This window comes from Odocoileus virginianus, chromosome 9 (assembly GCF_023699985.2).
Source record: "Odocoileus virginianus isolate 20LAN1187 ecotype Illinois chromosome 9, Ovbor_1.2, whole genome shotgun sequence".
NCBI lineage: Eukaryota > Metazoa > Chordata > Mammalia > Artiodactyla > Cervidae > Odocoileus > Odocoileus virginianus.
The window spans coordinates 76,781,866-76,799,244 of NC_069682.1; the positions used below are offsets into that span (position 1 = coordinate 76,781,866).

The following is a 17,379-nucleotide window of genomic DNA, read 5'->3' on the forward strand; positions in this document are numbered from 1 at the left end:
AAGTCTCCATGTCCAGTTCTAACTGTTGCTTCCTGACCTGCATACAGGTTTCTCAAGAAACAGGTCAGATGATCTGGTATTCCCATTTCTTTAAGAATTTTCCAGAGATTATTGTGATCCACACAGTCAAAGACTTTGGCATAGTCAATAAAGCAGAAATAGATGTTTTTCTGGAACTCTCTTGCTTTTTCAATGATCCAGTGGATGTTGGCAATTTGATCTCTGATTCCTCTGCCTTTTCTAAAACCAGCTTGAACATCTGCAGTTTCATAGTTCACGTACTGTTGAAGCCTCACTTGGAGAATTTTGAGCATTACTTTACTAAGTAAAGATGTGTAAGATGAGTGCAATTGTACAGTAGTTTGAGCATTCTTCGGCATTGCCTTTCTTTGGGATTGGAATGAAAGCTGACCTTTTCTAGTCCTGTGGCCACTGCTGAGTTTTCCAAATTTGCTGGCATATTGAGTGCAGCACTTTCACAGCATCATCTTTCAGGATTTGAAATAGCTCAACTGGAATTCCATCACCCCCACTAGCTTTGTTCGTAGTGATGCTTTCTAAGGCCCCCTTGACTTCACATTCCAGGATGTCTGGCTCTAGATGAGTGATCACACTTTCATGGTTATCTGGGTTGTGAAGATCCTTTCTGTACAGTTCTTCTGTGTATTCTTGCCACCTCTTCTTAATATCTTCTGCTTCTGTTAGGTCCATACCATTTCTGTCCTTTATTGAGCCCTTCTTTGCATGAAGTTTTCCCTTGGTGTATCTAATTTTCTTAAAGAGATCTCTAGTCTTTCCCATTCTGTTGTTTTCCTCTATTTCTTTGCACTGATCACTGAGGAAGGCTTTCTTATCTCTCCTTGCTATTCTTTGGAACTCTGCATTCAAATGGGCATATCTTTCCTTTTTTCCTTTGCTTTTCGCTTTTCTTTTCACAGCCGTTTGTAAGGCCTCCTCAGACAGCCATTTTGCTTTTTTTGCATTTCTTTTTCTTGGGGATGGTCTCGATCCCTGTCTCCTGTACAATGTCACGAACCTCCGTCCACAGTTCATCAGGCACTCTGTCTATCAGATCTAGTCCCTTAAATCTATTTCTCACTTCCACTGTATAACCATAAGGGATTTGATTTAGGTCATACCTGAATGGTCTAATGGTTTTCCCTACTTTCTTCAATTTAAGTCTGAATTTGGCAATAAGGAGATAACCTCAGATATGCAGACGCCACCACCCTTATGGCAGAAAGTGAAGAAGAACTAAAAAGCCTCTTGATGAAAGTGAAATAGGAGAGTGAAAAGTTGGCTGAAAGTTCAACATTCAGAAAACTAAGATCATGGCATCTGGTCCCCTCACTTCATGGGAAATAGATGGGGAAACAGTGGAAACAATGTCAGACTTTATTTTCGGGGGCTTCAAAATCACTGCAGATGGTGATTGCAGCCATGATTTAAAAGACGCTCACTCCTTGAAAGGAAAGTTATGACCAACCTAGATAGCACATTAAAAACAGACATTACTTTGCCAACAAAGGTCCATCTAGTCAAGGCTATGGTTTTTCCAGTGGTCATGTATGGATGTGAGAGTTGGACTGTGAAGAAAGCTGAGTGCCAAAGAATTGATGCTTTTGAACTGTGGTGTTGGAGAAGACTCTTCAGAGTCCCTTGGACTGCAGGGAGATCCAACCAGTCCATTCTAAAGGAGATCAGTCCTGGGTGTTCATTGGAAGGACTGATGCTGAAGCTGAAACTCCAATGCTTTGGCCACCTCATGCAAAGAGCTGACTCATTGGAAAAGACCCTCATGCTGGGAGGGATCGAGGGCAGGAGGAGAAGGGGACAGAGGATGAGATGGTTGGATGGCATCACTGACTTGATGGACATGAGTTTGGGTCAACTCTGGGAGTTGGTGATGGACAGGGAGGCCTGGCGTGCTGCGGTTCATAGGGTTGCAAAGAGTCGGACATGACTGAGCAACTGAACTGAGCTGAAACATTTTCTTTAAAGGGCCAGAATATAGATATTCTAGACTTTCAGAATTGCAGAAAAAGGCATAGACAGTGATCCTCAAAGGAGATGCATGGCCATGTGCCAATAAAACTTTATTTACAGAAACCAGTGACAGGCTGGAGTCGCCCCCGCTGCACTTGCCCATCGCTGGCCAGACCCTCAATGCTGCCTTTCATCAGTCTCAGGGCTTTGGCAGAAAACATGAGAGAGAGATTTAAACACTTTAATCTCTGGCCTTAAATTAGAGAAACAGTCATTGGAAGTTATTTTGAAATTTCTTTTTCTAATCCTTAACCTCCTTGGTGAACACCGGAGTGAGAAGGGTAACATTTCAAAGCTGTGCTGGATTTGTACATAATGCAAACTGAATTCTTAAGCGTTTCCACCAACATTGCAAGTAAACTGAAATCTAAAGATTAAACTATATAGTTTTACTTAGAGTTGTTTCTATTTTAATTGTATGATGAGAAAAGTGACTTCTTCTTTGGCAGAGGTGTTGAGAAGGGGGTGGGGGTGAATTTTGTCCTCCCCTTTGCATGCTTATTTTATCCAGGGCTGAACCTGGTGGTTCAGGTGTAATGCAGGAGATTCTTCTGTCTCTGGGTCAGAAAGATCCCCTGGAGGAGGAAAGGGCTTCGCACTCTAGTATTCTTGCCTGAAGAATCCCATGGACAGAGGGGCCTGGCAGGTTACAGTTCATGGGGTTGCAAAGAGTCAGACTAAGCACACAGCACGCACAAAAAGACCTTTTACCTAACTTAAAAGGCAGAATGATGAGTAGTCATTAAAATGCTTTCCAGGTAAGACAGCTTTGGTTTCTGTGCTTCATTTATTCATTTATCAAGTATTTATTCTCTCCTCTCTGGATATCCCAGCTTAGTGGTAGTTGCTGAAAATACGGTGTGAATAAAACAAGCAGTGTGTCTGCCTTCACAGTGCCTGATCCAGAAGCCAAATTATTTAAGCCAATTGCTTAGGAAACAGAAAAATCTAAGGAGAACATTCCTTTATATAAAGGGGCATTTTATGGTTTTTTAGGGGAGAGGGCAAACAATCTTGACCTTTCAGAGGTACTGAAAGATACAGTTGTTACTGTACCAACTTTTAATAAAAATTTTTCCTTTTAGCCTCAAAGTAAGTCCATTTTGCAATTCCCACATAAACTCAGTACTTTCATTCCTATTGACATTTTAAGTTCTTTTGGTGAAATGCTGGAGGTAAGGCTGCCCATCTGATGAAAGTCAATAGTGGCTGATTTCAAAGCACAATTTTGGCTCACGCAGGGGATTTGAATCAGCCAAGGCAAGACCAGGTGCTGGCCATTCGCCTACACGCGTGCTGAAGAAGACAGCTCCGCCCACATTCTGCTGTCCGAGCCTGTAGTTGGCAGCTGTTGGCAAGAGACGCTCATCTCGCCGGGCCGAGGCGGAGCCGAGGAATCTCTTTTCAGTCGGTCTCTCTGGGCAATTCCGGCGCGGGTGGTGTACCTCCCGTTTTAAGAAGCCTTACGGAGACAGACCTGGGGCGAGTCCCCATCAGGGGAGACGGGCACCTGGAGCTCTCGGCAAGTGTGCTTACCCAGGACACCCCCGGGGGTCGGCGCAGGCACCGCGGCGATTCCCGCGGCAGGGCACGCGCGGGCGGAGCTGTAGGGAGACGGGCGGGGCGGTCCCGAGTGGCGCTTCCAGGGTTTCTGCTAGACTTTCTTTGTTGCCACAGCAACTGACGAGGAGCCTCAGTTTGACCTCCTTTATCTCTGGGAGAGGCCTGAAGGGCATGGTCTGCTCACACTGTTGTTTAATAGGAAAAAACCAGCCGGGCGCTGCGCGGAAAGAGACAGGCTGCGAAACGGCGGCTGCGGGAGGGGGCCGAGCCCCGGAGGCTGTTAAGGACCCAGCTCGGAGCCGCCGGGCAGGCCGCCTCCCCGCCTCCCCGCCCGAGTTCTTTCCTCTGATGATAATAGCTGTGCTGTGTTATCATCTGTGGCCTTTGGTAGTGATGAGTTCGCCTCCTCTGCTGAGAAGCAGAGGGTGCTGGGGCGGATTTAAGGATGTCAGAGGTGGGGAAGGATTGCTGTTTTTGCCGAGTTTTGACCTGGACCGTGACTGCCCCTCTTCGTGGCCTGTTGTGTTGACAAGCTGCGTTTATTTCCTTTCTTTACATGGGAAACCCTAGGAGGCCAAGGACGAGCCTGGATTGTTTTTCAGTAGGTAGCCCCCCTCCCTTGACCCACCGAATGAGGCCCGCATGGAGGCTTGTGTACCAGGGGTCCTAAGCTCTGGCCGAAGCGGCAGTCAAGTTTAACTGGAACACCGCCACGCCGTCTGGTAACTGCCTCTGCTTTAGTGGAACACCCGCAGAGTTGAGGGTGGCGTGAGGGGCCTGAGCCAGAGTCCTGCTCCCTGCCCGCCCTGCCTTCAGGAACCAGCGGCCCCTGGTCCTGCAGGCACCCTTCATCACTGGCGTCACCTGTGAAGCCAGCATTCTCCGTGGAGGGAATGCAGAGCCCACCCCTGAGCCGGCCTGCGCCCTCTCACTGCAGGGGGCATTGTTTCTGTCGTTCCTTTGGCCTTGGAAAACCTTATCTTCCTCCATTCTCGCAAAACCAACGCTTCCTTCAGACATTAATTAAAACACCAGGCTCTGAGTTCCTTCCCGAGACCCCCAGACCAGACGAAGCCACCAGCTACAAGCTTTTAAAAGTGCTCGGAAGTGTCCCTGCACAGCCCTAATTACTGTGTATAATGACAGCGTCGTGGGCTGACTGCATCTCTGCCTTCTCGGTGCTTCTCAAGCCCCCTGAGGGCAGGAACTCTATAATTGGCTAAGCTTTGCTCCCCCCCCCCCCCCAGCACCAGATAAAATCTCCAATTTAGCTGGTGCTCAATAAAATAAATGGAAAGTGAGATGGCAACAAATACATCATCAAATCACAGGATTGGGCAACGCAGGTTCTCCCTCGGACGAGCGGTACAGAGAGCACCAGGAGCCCCGACTTTCCGGGACCCCCGAGTGGGCCAAGTGCAGCCCTGACGTCATCTCTGCGTGGGTGATGACTCGAGTCACGTGCTTTTCCGCTACCCTTCTGGTTCCAGGGACGTCAGCGTGGTGCTGTGGAACATGGTAAGATTTTGCAGGAAGCAGTGCCATTTAACTTTTGTTGGACCCTTGGTAACTACTAGCCAGAAGCTGTTGAGTTTCAGCAGTCGATCACATTGAGTTTATTTCCATGACATCATGTTTGTGAAACTGGGTTTTTGGCAATAAAAAGCAAAAGTACTGTGTGAATGGCTTCCCAGGCAGAGCTGGTGCCGCAGAACCCGCCTGCCGATGCAGGAGATGCAGGAGACCTGGGTTTGATCCCTGGGTCAGGAAGCTCCCCTGGAGGAGGGTGCAGAAACCCCGTCCAGGGTTCTTGCCTCTGGACGGTCACCGGACAGAGGAGCCTGGTGGGCTGTGGTCCTCAGGGTCACGAAGGGTCAGACACCAGTGACAGAGGAGCCTGGTGGGCTGTGGTCCACAGGGTCACGAAGAGTCAGACACCAGTGACATGACTTAGCACCCATGTACTGTGTGAATAATCAGTGTGAGCCGGGAGATGAGGGCGGCTGGAGGTGTCCCATCTCATTCCCAGATTTGAGGAACTGCAGTGCCCGGCAGATACTCACGTCCCCTTAGCAAGAATTGTGGTCAAGAATAAAATTAAAAATGTCTTCTTCATTTTTGATTCAGAGGTATTTTTAAAAATGGTTCCTAGTTTGTTAGGACAGCTTAAATGGCTTGGAACAAACAGCTTAACAAATGGAACTGCTAAGCCTTTCTTTTGGCCTAAATGTGTTATGGAAAACTCGCCGAGCGACTGGGGGTGCTGGAACAGAGAAGCGTGAGGCGCTCCTCTCCCCCCTGCCCTGCCTCGCAGCAGCCTCCCGTGCAGGCCCCCGGCCGTGTGTCTCACACAGCAGGGCCGGTTTCGTGCGTACGACCTGTGTGGCCACACAGGACCCCATGCTCACGAGGCCGCGTGTTTAATACTGTGCTGCTGCAGGGCTTAATGGTGCACTGGTTTGGCTCAGTGAAATCCTTCATGCATCTATCTTTGGACTTGTGTTTGTAAGTGAAGTCCGATGGGACGGTGGACTGTGTGTGTGAGCGGAGGAGGCGCCTGCAGTGTCTTCACTGGCTGCTCCTCCGTGCGGGGTTTGCGTGAAGTATGCACAATCCAGCAGGACCCGCGGGGGCCTTTCAGGATAGGCCTTCCCTGTATCCTGTGCTCTGGCTTCTCTCTGATGGACCTTGTTGTTCTCGCTCAGTTGTATCCAACTCTGCGACCCCATGGACCGCAGCACGCCAGGCCTCCTGTCCATCACCAGCTCCCGGAGCTTGCTCAAATTCACGACCCTCGAGTCGGTGATGCCATCCAATCATTTTGTCTTCTGTCGTCCCCTTCTCCTCCCACCTTCAATCTTTCCCAGCATCAGGGTCTTTTTCAATGAGTCGGCTCTTCACATCAGGTGGCCAAAGTATTGGAGCTTCAGCTTCAACATCAGTCCTTCAGTGAATATTCTAGGTTGATTTCCTTTAGGATGGACTGATCTCCTTGCAGTCCAAGGGACTCTCACATCCATACATGACCACTGGAAAAACCATGGTTTTGACTATATGGACCTTTGTTGGCAAAGTAATGTCTCTGCTTTTTAATATGCTGTCTAGGTTGGTCATAGCTTTTCTTCCAAGGAGCAAATGTCTTTTACTTTCATGGCTGCAGTCACCATCTGCAGTGATTTTGGAGCCCCCAAAATAAAGTCTGCCACTGTTTCCATTGTTTCCCCATCTATTCACTATGAAGTGATGGGACCGGATGGTGTGATCTTACTGTAGAGACGCAGAGCATGCTGAGAAGAGGCGGCAGGAGTGCACAGAAGGGAAGGCAGGCTGAGCGGGCCTGCGCGTGAGGGTCCTGCCGACTCTTCTGTCCCTTTCCTGCTTCCACTTGTGGTTTCCACCCAGGACCGCTGCCCGCGTTTAGACCTTCCAGTCCAGTCATTTAACAATCAGCCTCTGTTGCAGACAAGCCCCGCAGCTCCTATTTTAAGCAAATGCCCCAGGCCAGTCACAGTGGCTGCACAGAGCTAGACGCTGTAGAACTATTTTCCTCTTCATTGAATTTCTTTTAAAGTTGTACCTTCAGAACAAAGAAAAAAAGCAACATTTGGTTATCAAAGGAAGCCAGCCCCCAAATTTACTCTCCTTTAGCTGTCATGCAGATTTCAAGCCAGAGGCCTGGCGGGTTGGCTTTGAAGATAAAGATCACAGTGGCATCCTTGAGAGGCTTCAGTGGGGTTTCTGATGATCCTGTGATTTACTTGGAGACGAAAGAAAAGAGGCAGAACATTAGGAAGAACTCTGGAGGCAGAAAGATGGCTCTGAAGGCACAAAAGCCCAGTGTCTTATTCTGGTCCTCTCACTGCCTGGAGGAAAGGTGGGTTAACAGGAAGGGGTCAGACAGGGCTAGACCAGGATCTCCTGAGTGTGGTCTTTGTGATGACAATCCAAGTTCTTGAGGGTGAAAAGAGAAGTTTATCCATAAGTGAAGCTTTGGTAAATGTTACATCAATCGTGAGGGAAATCAACCCTAGATACTCACTGGAAGAACTGATGTTGAAGCCACAATACTTTGGCCACTTAATGTGAAGAGCTGACTCATTGGAAAAGGCTGATGCTGGGAAAGGTTGAGGGCAGGAGAAGGGGGTGGCAGAGGATGACATGGTTGGATGGCATCACCGACTTGATGAACACCACTCCAGGAGAGAGTGGCGTTCAGAGGAGCCTAGTGCCCTGTAGTCCATGGGGCTGCAGACAAACATCAAACCAGTTTCTTTACTTTGCAGACATCGTGGAACCTTGCGTTTAGCAAATGTAACCACCAAGGGTGGGCTAATAGGATGCAGGGTTTGTTGTTGTATTTTTGTTTCTTGTGTGTGTGTACTAATCTTCATAACATGAGACACACTTTTTTTTTAGTTGCAACATGTCTAAACCAGCTTGGCCGGTTGTTGCTGTTTCTGCATCACTAGTTTCCAACAGCTGGAAGGCAGAGTGGACTCCACACCCTCTTCTACAAAAAACACAGCAAGAGTTGTTCTCTTCTATCCATTCGGTTAAGACCAAGTGTAAGTCATAGCTATGGGAACTTAGAAAGTTGCAAAAACGATTCATCTGTGAGGCACTTTCAGAGTCACTGCCAGATGTCCCCTGGGGGCAGAACTGCCTCCAGTGACACGGGCAGAGGAAAGCACGGGTGAAGCGTCCCTGCCCGCCGATGCCCTCCTGTCCCGCCGCTGTAAGATGGACGAGCGCGCACACTGCAGGGATGCGCCAGAGGGCTACGGGCCTCCGCTCGCGCGGCCGCGGCTTCGGAGGGGCTCAGGGGAGGCGGGGCTCGGGGGAGGCGGGGCTCGGGGGAGGCGGGGCTCAGGGGAGGCGGGGCTCGGGCCTCAGCGGCGGGCGGGCTGCCGGGGCTGAGTCCACCTCCGCTGCTGCTGCTCTTTCAAACTGCGTGTTTATTTGGCTGCGCCGGCTCTTCGCTGCAGCAGGGGGATCTTCATTCTCCGTTGCGGCGCGGGGGTCTCTCAGTTCAGCTGCAGCAGTGGGGTCTAGTTCAATCCAGAGATCAAACCCAAGCGCCCCGCATTGGGAGCGCGGGGTCTCGGCCGTGGAACACCAAGGACGTTCTCGGCCCTGCTGCTCCTCACTGCATGTCTTGCATAGGTAATATGTAACAGCACATTTGTTGGAGTGTGTTTGTGTGTGCGCGCACAGTCGTGTCCGACTCTTTGTGACACTATAGACTGTGGCCGGCCAGGCTCCTCTCTCCATGGGATTCTCCAGGCAAGAATACTGGAGTGTGTTGCCATTTCCTTCTCCAGGGGACCTTCCCGACCCAGGGATTGAACCCGCATCTCATGTCTCCTGCACTGGCAGGCAGGTTCTTCACCACTAGCTTCATTTAGTGATTTTAAAAGTTTTCTCCTCTGTTTTCCCTCCCTGTAAATTGGGAATAACAATAGTCCCTTCCTCTTGGAGTTCTTGAGAAGACAAAATCTTACGTGTAAATTGTTAAGAGGTGGCTGGTACAGCATTGTCACTCAAATAAACGTTAGTTTTTGTTAACCATGCGCTTTCCGTTGGTTCTAAGCCAGGGCTGCATGGGCGTCGTGCTCACCACGGCCAACTCCCCCTGGCTGGCCAGACTCCTAGGGTGAGCACAGAGTCCTGGGCCAACCTGGGCAGTTGGCCACCGTGATCCTGCCCCAGGAGGACAGCTGAATATTTTGTTAGGTCGTGTTCACAGTTTGGTTCACAAGTGCTGACTCTGTGCATTAATGACCAAGGTTTGTGCTGAGTGGTGAGCTTCCAGTTACCTCACTGTCCAGTAGGAAAAGCGTCGATAAGCTGCATTTCGGCTCCTGGGCCGGGAGAGCACTGACCGTGAGGCCTTTTCAGCCTCCTCTGGTGCAAACAGCAGCGTTTTTTGCTCGGAGGACGGCACTTGAGCTAAAAATGAGCACGCAGGTGATACTCAGCCGCATAGAAGTCGATGTCGACGACACGCCTGTGTTTTGGCCTAGAAAGATGACTCCAGTGTCTTCTACAAGGAAATAGGGGACGTGTAAATCCACGGCTGATTCATGTCAGTGTATGGCCAAAACCACTACAATGTTGTAATTAGCCTCCAACTAATAAAAATAATTGGGAAAATAAATAAATACATACAGCCTGGGGAGGTGGTTACTGCAGACCTGTTAGCTAATTGACAGTATGATACTGCGTCTGTTTTGCTAACAGAGGGCAGAGTGGCCTGGATTATCACATTCGAGTGAAAACCAAAGAACTCACCCAGTTTTCTGTTGAGCTGAAACTCTCCTAAACTGGGTACTGTTTTCAAAGGTTTGGTCATTTAGTTTTATAGGAATTAACGGCTGTTGAAGCAGATGCTGTGGATCGCTCACTCAACTCCATTCCCCGCCGCCACTCTCGCCCACATACTAACCCTTTTTTCTTAACTAACAACTCTGATTTTCTTTGGGGAAAGCAGTGATTCTCCTTGAAAACACTTTTCTAGAGTCTCTGGAATGTCGCGAGACCCAGTTCCAATCTGCAGAAGGCTTTCTTTTCCCCATAAAACAAAGTTTCTAAGGTGGAGCCTTTTATCCCTCATCTTTGGCATTTGCCTCTCCATCCTGCCTGGAATGTAAATGGGATGGCTGGAGCTGAAGAAGCCATATTGCTTCCGTGAGGAACAAAGAATGTCAGAGGGGAAGCTAGAAGAAGCAGGGTCCTTTTTGCCCCTGCATGAGTAGCTGGACCAGCCCGTGTACAAGCACTGCCCTTGTCCTGACTTACTGCATATGAAAAATTCCTACTGGAGGGAAACAGCTATGGACAGATCTCTAGCATGTGCAGGCAAACAGAATCCTAACTGAGCTGTTAGGTATTTATCTCAATGGTGTTTGGCAAATGCTATCAGCATCAAAACCTTGCAGGGATGTAGACTCACTGTGGAATTTCTGTGGATACAATGTTTCTGGTTGGTGGAGTTTTTGCATGAGGTGGTTAGGGGCAAGGCCTCCGCTAGACACAGGAGGCCCGCTGCCTGGGCTCCCTGATTCTTTCAGAGGCCCGCAAAAATCCTTCCCTTTCTTATAAATTCAAGAGAAAAATCCAACTTGGATTATATGGGTTTATACAAACCCAGTCATGTAATACAGTTTTCAGTAGCATTTTTTGGAGGAAGGAGTCTACGAAGGCAGAAATGTTTATTGGCCCATGAAAGTCATCATGTCTGGAATACCCCCTTAGTTCAAGGAAGAATGGTCTCATTGCTTCCTGCTCATTTTCCATTTACAGATCTTCCCTCTGTGGATACAGGAACATGCCCCTATTCAACAGACAAAACAAGGGACGGCTTCTGAGTCCAGCAGAACTGGGTTTGAACCCTCGAGTACTTTAGGCAAATGTTAAAATTTCTCTTGGCATCCATTTTATAAAAATGGATGGATCCATGTGTTTATTCAACAGTGATTTGAAGGCCCGCTGTGTAGCAGGCAGTCTGCAGGGCGTTTATCTTTTGAGAATTAGAGGAACTGACGCACGGGGAGCCCCGTGTCTGGCACTCAGTTCGGGTTTTAACTTCCTTGCCCTTGGCGGTGAGCTCCAAGCCTCGGCATGGTCCTCTTGCTGTGTGAAACTTGGGATTCTTCTCAAGGTGGGGTCCTCCTGCCTTTTTAAAATAAATCCATTAATTTTCAGCTGTGCCAGATCTTCACCGCTGGGCACAGCTTTCTCCAGTTGTGGCACATGGCCTTCTCATGGGGGCGGCTTCTGTCCTCAGCATGCCAGCTCTCGGGAGGGCGGGCTGCAGGAGCTGTGGCCCACGGGCTCCGTGGCCCTGTGGTGTTTGGGATCCTCCTGGACCAGGGATTGGATCTGTGTCTCCTGCCTTGGCAGGCGCACTGTTAACCACTGGACTACCAGGGAAGCCTGACCCATGTACCTTTTGCAAAAGAGCAGTTCTTTTCACTGGAATCTAATTAAGGCCCAGTGCTTCTGTCCATAATCATCACTGCGATGTCCCAGCATCTCTTTGCTAATGATTTTGTTCTGTGTAAGGGTCTGTACGACTCATTCTCTAAGCACGACCATCAGAGAGCGTGAAGGCTACGATAATTCAAAGACCCACTGAGCCATCTTTCACTGGAAGAAGCTGTCAGAATTTCAGACCTGGCTTATTTGTTGTTGTTGTTGTTGAAATCTTTTTTTTTTTTTTTTTTTGCCTTCTTATAACTCTCTTACAGATCCATCTGTGAAAAAAAGGAATGTATTATTAGAAGAATGTGTATTTCCCCATTATAATATACCGTGCCACACCAGAGCACAGTGAAGACTCTGTAGTCGGTTATAAAAGTGCCAGATATAATTTATATGCAAATATCTGATGCAAAGGAGGACTTTTTTTTTTTATTACAGGCAGAAAAGCACAGCAAGTGAATTTTTGACAAACACAGGGTAGATCCTGCTGAGACAAGAAAACGTCTTAATGCAAAGCTGCCTGGAGAGAAGAGGGGGAACTGTCTCTCGTGTGGACTTACTCATTCCGTGTAAGAAACGGCAGTGCTTCTTTTCTGTAGGAGGCAGAGCCTCAAGATGCACTCCTTTTTGTGCCCACGCCCACCTGTTTGCTCCCTGCCTGGCTGAGGAGTCCCGAAGAGCCACTGGGGAGAGCCTGTGTGCCCGGGCACCCACCCTGGGCAGGGACGGCCCACGGACGCCCTGGGTACCCGTGTACCCGCCCGCCCCGGGCAGGGACGGCGCACGGAGGCCCTGTTGGTGTGGGGCAGGTTAACTTCACCCCGGCCAGGTCTCTGCCCTCCTGCCGTGTCGGGGGGGGGGCGGGGGCAGCAGCCTGGGATGCATGCTCATGGGGCAGTCCTTGTAACGGCATATTCCTTTTCTTATCTGGGCTGTAATCAGATGGTGCCTGAAATGTGCCCAGCAGTGCACAAGGCATTCGCTTTAAGAGAGATGGTAGTGGAAGCTTCAGACACACCCAGCTCGTCATTAAACTCTGTTTACAAATAACTCAGGGGTGCCAAGAATGCCCAAATCCCCCCAGATGCACTCGCAGTGTGTTTTCCAATTTCTCTCTTCTCAACGTGCTTTTTTGCTTAAAGCTGAACTTCTCCAGGGGAGCAGGTAATAATAATTTGAGTGATCTTATTCTCTGAGTCAAAAAAGCCCAGAGTAACACACGTACACACAGTCATTCATGTATTTATTCATTTCTCAAATGTGACGGACAACCTCGGTTCGTGTCCAGCATTGCATTAGATGCCTGGAACTGTGCAGAACTAGTGCACGGAAGTGGTTTTCTCAGCAGCCTAACCCCGTGTGGGGGACACGTCAGGACGGAGGGGCACGGCCAGCGCTCCTGGCGTCGCCTCTGGGTGCGGCACGCGGGGAGCCGGCCTGTCTCCTCTCCTCGCGGAGAAGCCCCGCCGCCCTCCTCGCAAGGAGCTGGGGAAAGGCCTCTCCTGTGACCCCTGCCAGAGGGGACGCTCTGATGGGGGCTCCTCAGAGCCTCTCACGGGCTTGCTCACTCGGCCGTCAACACGGGTTAATGATGACCAGCGTCAGACGTGCTGGGGACGCTGGACCTGGCGAGGAACCGAACGGGCCCAGTTCCCGCCCTCGCAGGGCGCACAGTCTGGCTGGGGGAAGCAGCGCGGAGGGGACGTTTGTGTGCATGCCAGCTCCAGGTTGCTGCCGAGAAAACCAAGTGGGACGGGAGGAGGGGAGCAAGGTGGGTGCTGCGACTGTGAGCAGGGTGGTCCAGGACGGTCACAGAGGAGGTGATGCTGAGTGGGACGGAGGGGCCCGCCGGGGAGCACCGGGGAACACGCGAAGAAACGCAGGCATGGGGGAGCTTCGGAGCAGGGCTGTCGAGGACAGGAAGCGGGGTGCCGCCTCGCTGGAGGTGGGGGAGTTCGCTGGGGAGATGTGGGGGGGTCAGGGTGCCGAGGACCACCGGGGAGAAACGACGTGGAAAAGACTCGGGGGGGGAGGGGCCCCAGACGGCGTCTCCTTTGTCCAGAATCGCAGAGCAGAGGGTACTGGGGGGGGGGGGGGGGCAGACGGCGTCTCCTTTGTCCAGAATCGCGGAGCAGACGGTACTGGTGGAAGACGTCGATTTCCAGCCCCTGAAAGCTGAAGGGCGTGGACTTGGTAGTAAAAACCTTTGTCAATTGGCTCACCTCCAGCGCCCGTGTTGGGGCCGGAGGAGCCTTCTCGCCCTGTCTCTGGGCGGGCGGGCGTGCCTGCGTCTCTTCTGTCATGGCATGTGAGCAGCTCAGCCTCATTTTACCGGTGAGTTTGAATCAGGAGTCACTGGATACCCAGTGTTCCCAGCATAGACCTGAGACACGACGGGCGACTTGCATCCCTCACCCACGTCTCACCCGGTCTGACGGGGCCGTCCATGCTGCCCCCAAGGATGCAGTCATCACCTCAGGGCACAGGCTTGTCTTCACATCTCTGTCCACGGCAGCTGTGACCACCGCTCACATGGTCTTTCCTGCCAAGCTTGGAGGAAAGGCCGAAGTCCTCAGGATGGCCTTCAAAACGTCCTACATGGCCTGCCACACTGACATGCCCGGCCCCGAGTTATTTTTTTAATTTTTGTTCAGTCGCTCAGTTGTGTCCAACTCTTTGTGACCCCATGAATCGCAGCACGCCAGGCCTCCCTGTCCATCAACAACTCCCAGAGTCCACCCAAACCCGTGTCCATCAAGTCGGTGATGCCATCCAACCATCTCATCCTCTGTCGTCCCCTTCTCCTCCTGCCCCCAATCCCTCCCAGCATCAGGGTCTTTTCCAATGAGTCAGCTCTTCACATGAGGTGGCCAAAGCATTGGAGTTTCAGCTTCAGCATCAGTCCTTCCAATGAACACCCAGGACTGATCTCCTTTAGAATGGACTGGTTGGATCTCCTTGCAGTCCAAGGGACTCTCAAGAGTCTTCTCCAACACCACAGTTCAAAAGCATCAATTCTTCGGCGCTCAGCTTTCTTCATAGTCCAGCTCTCAAATCCATACATGACCATTGGAAAAACCGTAGCCTTGATTAGATGGACCTTTGTTGGCAAAGTGATGTCTCTGCTTTTCCTATGCTGATTTTTAATATTTTAAATATCTGTATTTTCTCATTTGGCTGCAGTAGGTCTCAGCTGAGACACCAGGATCCTCACTGCGTCATGTAGATCTGTCTCTGTGGCCCTAGTTGTGGGCTTAGATGCTGCTGAGCAAGTGGGATCTCAGTGCCTGACCAGGGATGGAACCAGTGGCCCCTGCACTGCACGGCAGACTCTGAACCACCGGGTGAGGAGGGCAGCGCCCCGACCCCCCGGCCCGCCGCGCTGTGGCCGGGCCTCTGCGCTGGCCCCGTTCACTGCACTTCCGCAGTCAGCTTCCATCCTTGATTTTCCTGACTTTGGGCAAGGTCTTTGTTCAGAAGAATCCTCTCAGGGTCTTAACCTGAGCAGGCTAATTATAAATGACTACCGCCCATTCCCTGGCCAGTCCTCTGACCCCCAGCACTCTACACTGTCTTTTCCCCTGTGGTACCTAGCTTTAAAAAAAAAAAACCACCATCAAAATGAATTCCTTTCTCATAATTTCCTTTACTGCCTCCCCCCTCTTTGCTCGTCACATTCGCTGCTCTATCCTATATCCATCAATGCCCAGGAGAGGATTGTTGCGTGGAGGGTGCTTGGCGAATACTTGTTACAGGAAGGATGAGTCCCTGAGTGGGAAAGACAGAGCAATGCACCCGGACAGCACAGGTAGGAGGAACCGTGGGTCTATGTCCGTTTGCATGTTTACATAGATAAACATACGTGTATGAGTAGTGAAGGCATGCGTGTGTGTGACGTGAGTATGTGTGCACACACACACCCAACTCACAGAGGGTGGAAGTGTATCAGACAGCCTAAGCATTGAGTATTAATATCTGGGTTGAGGGATGTGGAGCAAATTTAAGTGTATTTTTGGTGAATGTCAGTTCGTATTGTCTAATTTATACAGTGGATAAAGAAACACTTTTAAAATCTGGAAAAAAATCCATAAAGTTTATAAAATGCAGGTTCTTTGTTTTTGCTGGGGTGTTCCCTCTGCCTTTGATTTTCACCAGGCAGGATGCTTGGTTGAAACTTCAAGTGCAGGCGGCTGTTGTGAGGCAGCTGAGCTTGGCTCCATGTGTCCACGATGGAGTCTGACAGGCTGGGTCTGCAGGCTAAGCAGACCCCCTGGTTCAGGGAAGTGCCAGTCCATGCTGCTCATTTAGGCAGCAACATTACTGAACTCAGCAGCCTCTTCCGATATGAAAACCCCTGTGATCACCAGACTAGTTCATTATTAGTTTGCTCCTAACTCCCTTTCAGCTGAAAATCCCACAGCTCAGCTCCCTGGAATTATACAGTCTAGTTTTGTTTTGTTCTTCTTTGTTTTCTGATCTAAAGAGCCAGACAAGTGCATTGTTGAAAATACAGAAATTGTATAAGAGTGGAAAAGAAACTGTCAATACAGTCAGCTGTAAACTTACCTCTCGTGGATGGCCATTTTCTCATTTTAGTGTTTTCTCTACTTAGATGCAGAACCCATGTTTGTTTCAAAAATCACAGCTATACCTTAAACAGTTAATTTTTTCACTGAAAATGACAATCTAAGAATTTCTGGATCATGAAAGAAACTTGAAACCTGCTTTTTGCTGGCTTCATTGTGTTCCAATATATTAATTTTCCATAAATTAATTACTGCTCCTCACCCAAACATTTGTTTCTAGAAAGCTTTTATTTTAATTGGAGGATAACTACTTTGCAATGTTGTGATGGTCACAACAATGTGAATCAACTCTAGTGTACACACACCCCTGCTGTTGAGCCTCCCTGCCCCTCACCCCCGGGTCGTCAGGGAGCACCCGGCCGAGCTCCCTGCTCCAGACAGCAGCTTCCGTCTGTTCTAGCCGTCTGTCCTACACATGGGAGGGCATATGGTTCAAGGCTACTCTCTCAGAGAGCTTGTTATTAATGATGTCGTGATGAGCATTCATGAATATTCGTCTTCAGGTGTGAATCCCGGAAGTGGGACCAGAGTCAAGAGTGTCTGTTGGTCACTTTCAAAAGTAGTTGAATACACCTGCACTTACTGTCTTTGCTATGCCAATTTGACTGTCTCCTGCTGTGAATAAATATAACTATCAAGCAAAATAAGACAGACCTTTGGAGAGATTGGTCGTGGCTCCCCGGCTTGGAGGTGCTAGGGTGGAGCTGAAGACGCCCGCGAGGTCTCTCACGGACTGTGCTCTCCTGCAGCCCTGGGGAGTCCCATGTCTGAAGGACTTCTGTCCAGGTAGAGAGCATTTGTGGGCAGTTCAGTTCAGTTCAGCCGCTCAGTCGTGTCCAACTCTTTGCAATCTCACGGACTGCAGCACACCAGGCCTCCCTGTCCATCACCAACTCCCGGAGTTCACCCAAACTCATGTCCATCAAGTCGGTGATGCCATCCAACCATCTCATCCTCTGTGGATTTGTGGGCAAGAGGCCCCCAAACCCTTCCTTCTTCTGAAAGGGACACATTTGGCCTTGGGCTAACACCCTCTATCAGTTCCCCTGGAAACCGGATAAGCATGGCCCACCAGCTGTGTTAGCAGGACGCGTGGGTCAGGGCAGACGGGAGCGCTGGCAGAGTACTGTTGGGCCTGGGAGAAGCCCCGGGTGAACGCGTTTGATGAGAAGCCCTGCCTTGGGCTCCCCAGTGAGTGAGG

The 17,379-nt window shown here is 50.1% G+C and overlaps 1 long non-coding RNA gene across 1 annotated transcript in view; it reads left to right on the forward strand.

The window, feature by feature from the left end:
• Positions 1–4,647: 4,647 nt before the first annotated feature.
• Positions 4,648–17,379, forward strand: part of LOC139036526 (uncharacterized) — a 73,662-nt gene continuing 60,930 nt past the window's right edge. Inside the window, exon 1 of the long non-coding RNA XR_011489297.1 lies at positions 4,648–5,127. This is a non-coding gene — a long non-coding RNA (uncharacterized lncRNA). The remainder of the gene's footprint in view (positions 5,128–17,379) is intronic.